This window comes from Mauremys reevesii, linkage group 3, assembly GCF_016161935.1.
Source record: "Mauremys reevesii isolate NIE-2019 linkage group 3, ASM1616193v1, whole genome shotgun sequence".
NCBI lineage: Eukaryota > Metazoa > Chordata > Testudines > Geoemydidae > Mauremys > Mauremys reevesii.
Genome location: NC_052625.1, coordinates 108,519,360 through 108,533,100, shown reverse-complemented (window position 1 = coordinate 108,533,100; position 13,741 = coordinate 108,519,360). Strand labels below are relative to the sequence as shown.

General features: G+C 44.9%; 1 long non-coding RNA gene across 16 annotated transcripts in view; it reads left to right on the top strand.

Moving 5' to 3' along the window:
- The first annotated feature begins 1,169 nt into the window (after window positions 1-1,169).
- LOC120400691 overlaps window positions 1,170-13,741 on the top strand; it is a 73,337-nt gene continuing 60,765 nt past the window's right edge. For 10 of the 16 annotated variants that reach the window (XR_005595994.1, XR_005595987.1, XR_005595988.1 and 7 more), the window contains exons 1-3: window positions 1,881-1,908; window positions 2,499-2,576; window positions 3,517-3,749. This is a non-coding gene — a long non-coding RNA (uncharacterized LOC120400691). Of the gene's footprint in view, window positions 1,339-1,880; window positions 1,909-1,960; window positions 2,036-2,498; window positions 2,577-3,516; window positions 3,750-13,377; window positions 13,454-13,741 lie in introns of those variants that run through there. The other 6 variants (XR_005595980.1, XR_005595985.1, XR_005595979.1 and 3 more) reach the window with 4 other exon arrangements.

Sequence of the window (13,741 nt, the reverse complement as noted above, 5' to 3'; positions counted from 1 at the left end):
AGGAACGCACTTCAGAGCTAGCTGAGAATGTTCACACTCCTGCCATGGCATGGGCCTTCTATAGGAGCCACCCTGGACCTATGTTGCCCAGAGGGTGCTCCTAGGGAAGGAGGTTATGTCATGACCCATGAGCCTCAAACCTGGGTCTGTAGGAGCAGCCATGCACCAGCTCTCCACTTGGCAGCCTGCTGACAACTGCTTACCCAGGACCCATGAATCCCAAACTCAGTTTGAGGCTCTGCCCTTGAGGTCCTATTGGAGGAGTCCCAGAGCAGCCGATTGGTCCTCTGGCCCTATTTAAGCCAGGAACAGGAAGTTGTCTGACCAACTGGGCTGTGTACTTTGTGCTTCCTGCTCCTCCTAGTTGACTTTCTAGCTTCCCAATCCGGCTTGACTCCTGCTGTCTGACTTGTGGTTCTGATTTCCAGTTTGTTTCCTGCTTCTGATTTCTTGACCCCCAGCTGACTCTTGACTCCTGTCTCATGACTGTGAACTCTAGCTTTGACCACTAGGTCGGGCTGCCAGGGACCCAGCCATGACAAAGGGCAAATGTTACGTTATACATCGAGAAATAAAGAATGTTGGTCATACTTACAGGATGGGGGATCTGAAAGACTTAAGGGTCATAAGGGAAAAAGGGCTGAACATGAGCATCCAGCGTGGCATTGTGTCCAAAAGAGCTAATATGATCCTTGGATGTATAAATGAGGAAATATCCAGTAGGAATAAAGGTTGTTTCCTCTTTATTTGGCATTGGTGTGACCACTGCTGGAATATTGTGTCCAGTTCTGATATCAACACTTCACAAAGGATGTTAATAAATTGGACACAGTTCAGAGAAGAGGATTAGAAAACTTGCCTTTCTAGTGAAAGACTCACAGAGCTCAATCTACTTACCTTACCAAAGAGAAGGTTAAGGAGTGTCTGAATGGTGAACAGAAATTTAATAATAAAGGGCTCTTCAGTCTAGCAGACCAGGGTATAACAGGATCCAATAGCTAGAAGCTGAAGAGAGACACTTTCAGATTAAAAATAAGGTACAAAATTTTAACAAGGGTAATTAACCATTGGAACAATTTAACAAGGATTGTGATGGATTCTCCATCATCTGAAGTCTTTAAATCTTGATTGAGCTTTATCCAAAAGTTATGCTCTAATTCAAACAAGAATAAATTCAGGGAAGTCCTATGGCTGGTGTTAAGCAGGAGCTCAGACTAGAAGATCTGACCTTCTTAATCTATGAATTTACAGTAGCGAAGAACGAGTGTGACATCTGTGCCCTGCCCTGCCCCAGCCTACCCCCGACATACGCTGGAGTGTGCTGGCTGGCACAAGAAGGTAGGTCTGCTATCTCCACCGGCTTTATACCAGTAGGGAGTTCTCCTCTGTAAGAGGATCTCTCCACAGACCATTTGCAGCCTGAATTACAGTATCTACTTTGCACTACAAATGAATGGATCATAATGCAGACTCTGAGTCACTGTATTTCCCATAGGATTGTTAATGATTACTTAACATCAAAACACTAGTCACAAAATATTAAAGCTCACTTAAACTTTATATTTTGAAAATGTTCAATGACAAGGGACATTTTTCTAAATTAGTAAAACTTTCACCCACAATTTAACCCTTTTTTCATCATCTCTAACCATTACACATAGATCTACCTGAAAAGGATTGTGGCAGGGCAGGGGTAAAACCCCTTTAAAGCCCTGCCAAAATGCTGGCTACAGCCGGCTCTGTCCGGTAGGCCAGGGGTAGAGACGCAGGTACTCAGCAGGCCCTAACAAGGGCTGGCTCAGACAAACCTGCTGGGCTAAGTAGTGACAGCTGGGCTGAGGTAGGGGAAGGCTGTAAAAGCCTTGGGCAAACCCCAGTAGGGAGGTTAGCCTGGGCGGAGACAGGAAGGTAGTATCTCTGTCTCTTTGCCAAGAAGGAAGCCTCAAGGACCAGGAGACCGGGGGGGAGTGTCTGTGGGGCACTAACTTTTGGGGGATCTGGGCACTGCATGAACACTGCAAATAAAGACACTGGGGTGATTTGACAAAAGAGGGAGTGAATGCTCTTTATTAAACCAGCCTAAACACAGGGTGCTGCCACAGAAGTAGGAGAACCTGCACTGACCCTGTGACAAGGATATTTTATAGGCTGCTGTAAAGCTGCATAGTATGATGCATGTATCTGAGCAGAGCGATGCTTACTCATTACATGGTTTACCTCCTCTCTGTAATGGACATTTGTCTTTGAGCAGGCTTTATTCCTGCTGCAAAATGAAATTCAGAAAAGGTCATCTGTTTTAATGCAATTATAATTCTCATACACTCCACGTTCTCTCTAATCCTGTAAAGCATAGTTGTATTTTGTTGGTGAAGTCCTTGGGATGGGGGGTGCAGGGAAATGGGGATTCCCCGTGACACAAAATATACCAGGCGCTGAAGAGAAAGAGCTTCCAATTTTGTTTTGTCTTATCCTCATACTTTCTTTCTATTCCTGGCTAGAGCCTGGAAGAGCAGATGTGTGAGGAGATGAAAACAACTGAACAATCTTACCACACTTCCATTTGAAATCTCTAAAAGGTTTGTATAAATATCTTCTTGCTGTATGTTCCAGTCTATACAGCTGATGAAGTGGGCTGTAGCCCACAAAAGCTTATGCTCAGATAAACTTGTTAGTCTCTAAGATGCCACAGGTACTCCTGTTCTTTTTTCTAAAAGGTTGGGCTCACTTTCAGTCCAGGCTGAAGGTTTAGGCCAGTTTTTATATGTACAAGTTCATTCCCCTCTAATAAAAAGTTTAGCTGTGTGTGTGTGTGTGGATATATTTATAAATATTTTTGTGAAGTAGGGTTTTTACCCACAAAAGCTTATGCCCAAATAAATCTGTTAGTCTTTAAGGTGCCACCAGACTCCTCATTGTTTTTGTGGCTACAGACTAGCTATCCCTCTGATACAAGAATATAGGGTCAGCTTGACTCTGCCTGCAGTAGAACTCCCTTCAATGGATTTTGTGAGAGGAAATCTCTCTCAGGAGACTCCTGTGTAGATTTCACAATATTGTTCAAGGGGGGTGGGGGGGGAAGGGTGCAACACCTTATCCTCAAACCTGGCATTGAGCACAGCAAGGGAGTGGCTCTTTCAGCCTGCCAGGTCCCCACCTCTCCCCTGTGCAGCTCCCCCGACAAGCAGAGAGAGGTCTCCACATGGCAGGGGTATGATGCTATAGAGGTGACTGAAACCTCCTTTCATGCAGGATGGGGAGATCTATGCACAGAGGTCTCCCCCATTATGGCTATGAGCACCATGCTTCCTCACACTATTCTTTTAGAAGTGGTCTAACTGTGAAGACTAAAATATAAGGCTGGGGTATGTGAGAGAGAGAGAGAAGCGAGGGAAACCTAGTGGAGTGAGTGTGTTCAATCTCCTGTGTGTGAGAGAGAGTGTACATGTTACTGGTGAAGCTAAAGACACAGGATAAGAGTGATATTTTTAGCATTACTAGAAGAATTTTTTTTTTCAGCAGGAGCATCAGTCTGCAGAGTACACAACTTTCCTGAGATCAGTTAACTGTACCCACACCCAGCTCATCCACCTCTGGAGATTGTGAGTGAATAGTAGGATTTCCTGGAATAAATTTACTGAATGAGCATTGACCAAAATGTTAATAAATGACTGCAGGGCAGTTATTGAACATATATCAGCTGTTAAAGTCTTCGTCAGCCCTGTTCATTGTGCAGAAGGTCAATTATAAAGGTTAGTATACATTTGTGCCCTTTCTATGGAGGGGAGGGGACAGAGGTACAGTAAAGAGGAAGTTTCAGAGAAAGGTCTAGAGTTCAAACAACATGTGCTAGATTATGATGTTAGCTGCAGCTAGTATTCCATCACTGCTGAAAGAAAATTTGTGGCTCTCCATATACCATAATATGAAAAACATGGAAGAGCAGTATGGGTCTAGTGGACAGAGCACTAGACTGGGACCCAGCAGACCAAAATTCTATTCCCAGCTCTACCACAAGCCTGTTGGGTGATGTTAGGCTTCGAGGTAAAGCAACTTGCTGTTTTTTCCCCTCCATCCTTTGTTTTTCTTGTGTATCTAGAGTATAAGATCTTTGGGGAGGAATTGTCACTTACTCTGTGTCAGTTAGCACCCAGCACTGTGCTGTGCTAGTTCTGGTTGTGGTCTCTCAGCACTAGTGCAGTGAAACCCCTAAATAATAATACACCACATCACGGAGACTTGTTAACATTACTTCTTTTCCTCCGAAGAAAAGAGAGACCCCAATAAACTCTACCTCCTCTAGGGTAATATTTATTTTTAAAATGTGAACAAAATCCTATCTAAAAAAGCAATAACATTTGGGGAAGTGGTCACTTCACTAATACATAATGATCTAACTAGTTTTATACCTGAATGATGTTCCATGGCAAATATATTGCATTTACTATATGTCAGTGCATCTTGGCCTGTTTTTTCCCCAGAATAACTTCACAAGATGCTAAAAAGGCTTTTGATCAGCCAGAGTGGATCTATCTACCTGAAATATTGCAGCAATACAAACAATTTGTATTGTGACATGGTTTATTAACAAAAAATACTTTTTCCTTAAGAAAAACTGTAGATGCTTTCGGAGGGCTCAGAAAATGCCTTAAAAATACAAGTTCACTTTTAAACGTCAAACTATCATGGAATGCATCCTCTCTGAGAACAAGTACCATTGCTGTGTTTGGGGTGGGGGTGGGGAAATGATTTACAGAATACCCAAAGTATGGAATTGGTAAGAAACATATTAGAGTACAATTGAATTGTCAGGGAAGACTACAAAACTCTTCTCTTGAATACGTACTTTTGTGTAGTATCTTTCTAATAGCAGATTTGAGGGTGCTTTTCAATTTTTTTCCCAAATGAGTTAGGAATCTAAAGCCTAATCTACGTGGGAATTTTTGGTATAACCTAAGGTGTGAATTTAAACTGATACAGTTTTCAATCTCTCTGGTGGGGAAATTCCTATTCTGGCTTTTAACTTATATCTCTTAGGAAATGGGGGGAAAAGCCACTCTTACACTGGAATAAGAGTGACTATGCATTACGGTTATATCCATAATGATATCATTATATCGGGAAAACTTTCCCATGTAAACAAGAGCCTTGTCTCATTGAAAGTCAATCGACTTAGGGTAAAACTTTCACAAGCACTGAAGTGATTTAGGAGCCTAAGTCTTAGTAGTCACATTTACCCATATTCTGAATATATGGTACAAAAAAAGTAGTTTCCTATCTGTGTGGTGTGCACAATAGTATATTGCTCCAAGAAAGTAACAAAAGCAACCCCAAAACTACTGTAGAATAGGCAGCTACCCTAAAGCACATCTAAGTGCAAGTGTCACTTAATGCATATATAATTAGAAATACTATAAATAAGATATAGGACTTACTTAGTCTCCCCTAACTTCAGTTGCAGCAGAAACCTTTACAGGTAGAATAAAATATTCCTGCACAACCCTATTATGGGGGTGGGGGGGGGGGCTTTTAGATGGTAATTTACGTAACAAGCACTTGAAAACCTTTTGAAGAAGAAGTTCCAAGGGGCTGGCTCACTGGCCTTTGGAAATTTGAGGTTGGGTCTTGAACTTGTTTTTCACTCCCTGGCTAGCAGCACCTCCCATTTTTTGATAGGATGTGGAAAGGAATGGGAGGTGCAGGCTTTACAAGGCGAATAAAAGACTAGAAAAGAAGATAGGAAGAGACACCTGGATACATTTTAAGCTCAGGGTGAGAAAGAAAGCACAGTTAATGAAAATATTAGATGTATTTTAGAAAGGAAGAAGACTCTTCATAGTCATGATAGCAACTAACTTCCATTAAAACTCTGTTTAGCAATCCTATAACTTTGGCTTGGAAAAATTTGGTTATCCTGAAAACTATCAGGCTTCTTCTGAAGGTAAAGAAAAATGTTTCTGCAAAGTCTGCTGAAAATGTATCAATGTCTTGGAGTTGGGTCACTATATTAAAAAAAAAATTACCTCCATTCTGAATTCTGTCTACCATTTCTTTGGGTGCTCCCGCCCCCCCAAACACACAAAACTCCAGCTTGTCTGAATTTCCCCTTGGTTCTAAGGCTGAGAGTGGATGTCCCTTTTAAAAGAAGATATTTCTCAGCTCACCTGTGATGCAGCTGATTCTGTACCCCAGGTGAAGAGAATGCATTACATCATATGACAGATGATCATGTGATTAAACCCAACCTCTGGCAGTGGAAAAACAGAAGTGTGTGGACAGCCAGAAGGGAGCTGGATATGAGAGTCTCCTGCAGTAGTCCCTGAGGAAGGGAGACGTAGCTGGGTAGAAAGTCCTGGCTCAAGCTAGAGGTTTTGTTTTGCCTTTTGGGAAGTGGCAAAGAAGGCAGGCCAGACCTTGTGTCTTCTCCAGTGACTCAGAACAGGAAGAGACTGTATCACAGGAAGGAGGGTGTTTGTTTGAATTTTATGTTGATGAAAGCAGACCTCCAGAAGGGCTATTATTGGACTTATGTAAGGGTGGTTGTTGCTTTTTTGTGTTTTGTTTTTTTAAGTCATTGAGGAACCAAAAAGGGAAATTGAGGTATGATACTTCTGAGCCACTTTGGGGAACACAGGCGGTGGCCAACCCTGTTACAGTGTGGAATACTGAAGGTTGGAGGAGGTCAGTGATGGACATTCTCCATAACCATGTGTCTGCCTTAATTGGCCTAACTGATAGAGAATTGGGTCTTGTTTTCAAATAACAGTAAACTTGTAAACACTTTTCTATTCTTGCACTTGAAAACTGACTGTTGCATGAGCCACTGTCCATAGTTACCTAAGTTTCAAATACTGAGGGGAGTGATGTGAAATTCCCCTCACTCAGGGAGTGGGGGCAAATCAAGGGACTCAAATACTCACTCTGCAAACATTTTAGACAGGGACATTTTAATCTGTTAACCTCAAAGAGTACTGTTTTCCTTAAATGACATTTTAAAATTTGATCTTTTTCTCCCCCTTCCTCCAAAAGTGCAGTCCAATGAATGATGTCCAGGGTTTTTATTCCCCTCTTTCATTTTTTTTTCTTCTTGCCCCTCTAATTTTTTCACAGGCGAGAAAGCTTTGAAAAGTTACAAAGTAGCAGAAAGATCAAGGGTGGGATGGGGGAGAAAACATATTTATTCTGTTTGTATTTGTGAGAGAAAAAAGCGGGGGAGAAGAACAAACAGAAATTAAAAATATGAAATTACAAATTTTTGGGATTCATTTTTATTTTCAATTAAGAGCTTTTTGTGAAAATTATATTTTGAGACCAGCCATTTTTCAGTAGGAAGGGGAAAAAACTTGAGGCAAAAGATTTTTGACTAGTTCTACAATGAAACTTAACCCTGAAGCATTGAAAACATGAGTATTTTAAAGCTAAAAGGGAGATCAAAATCACTCTTATAATGAGACTGGTGGTGTAGCCTTCATGGAGGGGCAGTACCTCTCCATAGTTACGTCTCACAAACCTAGATAGGCCGGAGTGTTACCCAGGGCTTACATTTCCAAAAACACATGCCTTTACTACTGTTGATAAAGCAAGAGTGCTATTAGCTGTCAACTACAAAAGAACCTGTATGTTTAGAGCTGTAACCAGCCTATAGTGAGTATCAGACTCAAACAGATACCTTACAGGGATCTATCCAGCTCCCACTGAAGTAAAAGCCAAAAATGTTGTCCATTCATAACAGTATCAGAATTGGGCCAAAAACTACTCACAAAGGAGAGGGGGAAATGTTGCATATCTGTTTTCTTTAAATATAGTCAGCACACGAATTTTCAAGGAGATTTTTCTATAAGGAAAGTTACTAAACTGACCTTCCGTGACTTACCAAAGGTTACATAGGAAGTCTAGACTAGAGGAAGGAAAGAACGTGGGCCCCCTCTGAAACAACAGACCCACATCTCATCCAGTAGACTTCTGTGCCTTCATGCAAATTGTTTCAAAATATCTGTGCTTAGGCCAATTATGTTGATTTCCTACCTCTGAAAGTGACTTTAAATCATTTAAAAGAAAAAGCATTATATATGTGCAAAGCATGGTTTTCTCTCTTCCCCCATCCCATCTAAAAAAATCTCTTTTCAATAGAGGCCATTACCATAATACATAATAAGCACCTAACTAAGATTGCATTTTGCTGATTTGTCTCAGCAGGAGAGTAGGATTAATGTTGCTTTAATGATTCAATGCCTTGCTTTTAAATGATGTGACAGATAAGTGCACTGTTATCATTTAGTAACCTCCACTGTTTTCTTTTAAATGAAGCTTTTTGGCTTTGGAATAATACTGTGAAGATAATGATGGTTCCTTCTGGCCTTAAAGTCTATGAGATACTGTACTGAGCATGGTAAATTCATACAGATTTTTAACAAACAATACAAGTGTTTGTTACTGTAGCGGTGGTAGGAGGCTTTGCACATCTGGGGCAGAAAAGAGGAATAATGGTTGTTGGAACAGCTACGCTGCCTAGAATCAAGGGTGGTAGTTACAATTTGCGGGAGGGTGGAAGGGGAATGTTTGATACATACTTCAGCTACTGCCATCATACTGGACACTAAATCCAGCTTCCAGTAATATAAGCAATGCTGTATCCCCTGAGTGAGGTGTCAGAGGAGTTTCTTTGTGTGTCTGCTCCAGTTGTCGAATGCAAAAAGTTTTTAACATACATACAATCTGTTCCCCCCCACCCAAGTACTTTAAAATTACCACAAGATGTCAGTGTGTCAGAACATTGCTATGTTTGTACTGCAGATAATTGTTAGCTAATGATTCGTTTTACGTTGTCAAAACTTCAGCAGTGTAATATGGTTGATCCACAAGGTTGAAGATCAGCAGTGATGCTATGTTATAAAGGCACAATGCCACCGAAACAATGAGCTATACAAGGGAATATGAGAACCTACAGTGATTAAAGACAGGACTGGCCCTTCAGAAAGGATTTTTAAAACTGATAGTTGCCCATTAAAGAACTGGTGACAGTTGCTCTAGTAACACCAAATTTTGTGATGCATGATTAAAATGATTAGAAGGTCAAATTTCCCATTCCTAATACAATAAATTAGGATCCTACAGAACATGGACCCAATTCAGCTAAAATGCAGCTTCAAGTCAGTACATAAAAAAAATAAATAAAAAAATAAAATAAATATATATATATATATATATCTTTGGCCAAATTCACCAGTAGTGTAAGCTGCACATCTTGTGTAAATGAAGCTTGCAATGTTTTGGTATTCAGTGGGTGTGCTAAATGAACACGACTTACATAGTGAGAGGGTAGAAGTAGGGGAAGCAACACAGGAGGGTACAAGATAAAACAAGTCTCTTTAATTTATGCCCCAATCATCTTCAATGCTTTCAGACCCAAAGTGAGCCCTAGACTAAGGTGGTATTAATTCCAATGAGCCAAATTCATACCTAGTGTAATTTTGTTGAAATTGCTAAATCTTCTTGATCCTAATAAATTCAGTTTTAGGCCTGGTTATGATTGCGGAGAGAGGTAGTACTTGCAAGCTATGGGAAGTAACTACAAGATGTAGAGCCATATCTGCTCCTTTGATGTAGTTTGCAACGTGGGTGTCCTCTTGAATTCTCTCTCCTCTTTCAGTTGCCCAGATAGCAGTGATCAAGAGTGGTGGTGGGGCTTTTTGGGGGGGAGGAAAGGGGGAAGAGGGGAATTGTGTGTTTTTTTTTTTTAAATTGCTCGTGGTTAGAAGGTTGCAATCCATTCTTTCACACTTGGACCTGACTGCAGCTATCCATGCTTATACTGCTTTGAGATGGGACTGCTGCAACACTCTTTACACAGGGCTATGCCTGAAAATGAGTTAAAATTCAGCTGGTGCAGAATGTGGATGCTTGATAAGTCAGACTTCTCACAGAGAGCATATTTTACCTGTGCTCCAGTCAGCGTTGGCTGACAACGTTTTTCTATGTGATGTATAAGACGTTGTGCCCTAAATGGCTTGGGTCCTGGCAATTTCAGAGTCCATCTCTTTTCCCTCTGATGCTGTAGTAAGTGTGATTAACTGACGCATGTGAATTCACAGCCCCCTGTTTAAACAGGAGGAAGGCTAACAGCAGTGCATTTTCAATGTAAATATCCATTACCTCTGCCTACTGTAGCTCTTTGCATTGTACCTATCATTGTTATTTCTAAGGCCTGGTCCACCCTAGGAAATTAGGTTGGTATAATTTCATCATTGAGGGATATGAAAAATCCACACCCTTGAGTGACTCAGTTAAACCAACCTAATCCCTGGTGTAGACAGCACCAGCTCAATAGGAGACTTCTTCCATTGATCTAGTGCTGTTTACGCCGGTGGCTAGGTTGGCTTAACTACGTCTCTCAGATGTGTGGATTTTTTTCCACACACCTGAGAGAGGTAGCTATGCCAATATGACTTTTCAGTATAGACCAGCCCTTAGTATCCATCTAACCCTGGTTTGACAGAGCCTAGATCTATTAACTTCCAGAAATAGCCGCAAGGCTTATCTCTTTTCCCTGAGGGGTGGTTTTATGCAGAGATTTCAGATCTTTTGGTGAATCTTGATTTGTTTGGTGTATGAGCTATTGTATTTTTATAAACAAAGTCACCTAGAGTACCAGATAAGGGCCTTTAATAAACAAATGCTAGAGATGAATGATTCCACTGACTGCAAAAGGAGTTGGACATATTTAGTCCAGAGATAAATTCCATCTCTGTGGAATATCAAGTTGGGGTAGGCTACCCCTTCTTTGGACCTCACTGAATACTAAGATCTTGATTCCCATTTATACTGAGGTCGCTTGATACTGTTCTGGCACATCAGTGCCAAGGACCCATAGTGTAAGTTAGAGTTGGGCTCTAACTTGGTAAGTTACACTTATTCCTGACATACAGCTTGCATCTCCATTTATATAGTCACTGAACTTGAACCAGACTTTCTTGTGTTAGAGCAACAGTAACTCTGTTAGGCTACTGCAGAAGTTGTTTTATTTTAATTGATTCTAAATGGATTTCACATTTAAATTTCATTCTATTTGGATTTACTCTTCAATTAAAAGAAGGAAAATATCAAAGAGAAAAACCCTATAATCAGAATGGCTCGTTCACCATCAAGCATTTGGCATTGCTTAGCAGGGCCGCCCAGCGGGGGGGGGGGCAAAGGGGGCAATTTGCCCCGGGCTCCGCAGGGGCCCCCAAGAGAAGAGCGGAGGCTCCCGCCTCCGCCCCTCTCCTGGAGCCTCGGCGCATCAAGCGCCGAGTCTCCGGCCGAGCCCCTGAGCCCCGCCCCGATCCGCGTGGGGAGGGGGCGGGGCTGGGAGCTCCAACGGGGCCTGAGCCCCGCCCCGCTCAGAGCGGCGTGGGGAGGGGGCGGGGCAGCTGCCTCCGCTCGGCGTGGAGTTCACAGCCCCGCCCCCTCACCACGCGGCTTTGAGCGGGACGGAGCTCAGGCCCCGCCGGTGACGCGCTCGGTAAGGGGCCGGGAGGGCGGGCGAAGCCGGGGCCGCGGCCGGAAGGGGCCGGGACTGGGCGGGCGGGAGAAGCCGCGGCCGGGAGGAGGGGCGGGCGGGAGGGCGAAGCCGGGGCCGCGGCCGGGAGGGCCGGGACTGGGCGGGGGGTAGAAGCCGCGGCCGGGCGGGCGGGCGAAGCCGGGGCCGGGGCCGCGGCCGGGAGGGCGGGCGAAGCCGGGGCCGGGGCCGCGGCCGGGAGGGCGGGCGGCAGGGCGAAGCCGGGGCGGGGCCGCGGCCGGGAGGGCGGGCGGGAGGGCGAAGCCGGGGCCGCGGCTGGGAGGGGGAGGAGAAGCGGGACCCGCCGCCGCCGCTGCCGCCGCTGAAGCACAGCCCAGTCTTCGGAGGCGGGGGGCCCCCATCTGTTCCGGGACCCGCCGCCGAAGTGCCCGAGACCGCGGCGGGGCTCCGCCGCGCGTCTTGGGCACTTTGGCGGCAGGTCCCGGAAGGGAAGGGCCCCCCGCCGCCGAAGACCCCGGGCCCCCGGAATCCTCTGGGCGGCCCTGTTGCTTAGTGGTAATCTGTTCAGTAACTGTTCACTTGCTTTACCACAGACTAGTTTAAAACCTTCACTGCCTATTACATGCCCTCCCTGCTGGAAATTGTGTCATGATTATTATGTGATGCCAGCCCCTAGAAACCAGCAGGAAAGGCAGGTTTGTTATATGCACATAGAATCATAGAATGTCAGGGTTGGAAGGGACCTCAGGAGGTCATCTAGTCCAACCCCCCGCTCAAAGCAGGACCAATCCCCAACTAAATCATCCCAGCCAAGGCTTTGTCAAGCCTGACCTTGAAAAACCTCTAAAAAAGGAGATTCCACCACCTCCCTAAATAACCCATTCCAGTGCTTCACCACTCTCCTAGTGAAAAAGTTTTTTCTAATATCCAACCTAAACCTCCCCCACTGCAACTTGAGACCATTGCTCCTTGTTCTGTCATATAGCCATTAGATTGGAACAACCAAGCATCTGTTGGGCCTGTTACCAATTGATTAATCTGGTCAGCAGCTGATGGGGTTCTATTTTAAGATCACTTTGTATGGTGGACTTTTCAAAGAAGTCCTCCTGGTGTGGTTGTTCGTCATGTGCAAAGGCTCCCCAAAACCCTTCACCTTTTCTGGCTCACAGCCCTCTGTCCAGAGTCTATATGGCCTTTGCCTAATTGCTATCAGGGCCCTACAAACATCCCTTCGCTCCCTGGGTTACAGGGGTCTAAGCCAGCACTTCATGGTGGCCCTACTGAGGTATAGGCAGGGACGCCCAGAGAATTCCGGGGGCCCGGGGTCTTCGGCGGCGGGGGGCCCCCGCTCAGGGGTGGCTCTAGACCCGAGCGCGCCGAAGACCTGGGGGGCGGCATTTGGCTCCGGTTGAGCTCCCGCAGGCATGCCTGCGGCAGGTCGACCGGAGCACGGGCCGACAGACTCCGCCGGGTGCCGTGCGCCCCCGGCTCCGCTTGACCTGCCGCAGTCATGCCTGCGGGAGGTCCAGCCGAGCCGCGGGACGAGCGCCCCCTCCGCAGTCATGCCTGCGGCAGGTTCACTCGTCCCGGGCTCCGGTGGACCTGCCGCAGTCATGCCTGCGGGAGCTCAACCGGAACCGCAGGGGCCCCAGAAAACATTTGTGGGGGCCCCTGCGGGACGCGGGGCCTGGGGCAAATTGCCCCTCTTGCCCCCCCCTCTGGGCGGCCCTGGGTATAGGTAGGGGAGCCCATATCCTCTCTCTCTCATGAGATCTAGGCCTGATGCTTTAGCCTAAACCAGTGTTCCTTAATGTTTTCATGTTGGTGAGCCCCGTCTTTTGAAGTCAAACATTTTTGACATTGCTACATGTTTTGTTTTGTAGTAAATGTATCCTTCCAGATGATATCATGGTATCACCCTCTCACACTTGGGATACCCTCTGCGGCAGGGGACTCCAGGTATTAAGAAGAGATAGTTAATGTTAATGGGGGACTTGATAATTAGATATCTAGATAGTTGGGATTGTGATGACCAAAAGAACCAGATGGTGAATTGCCTGCTGGGCACAAAGGTTGGGAACCTTTCAAAACATCTAGATAGATTCATATGCAGTGCTGAGGAGGAGTTGGCAGTTTTGATACATGTAGTTACCAGTGACATAAGCAAAGGTAGAAGACAGGTCCTGGAGGCCAAATTTAGGCTGCTAGGTAAGACATTAAAGTCCAGGACCTCCAAGGAAGCATTCT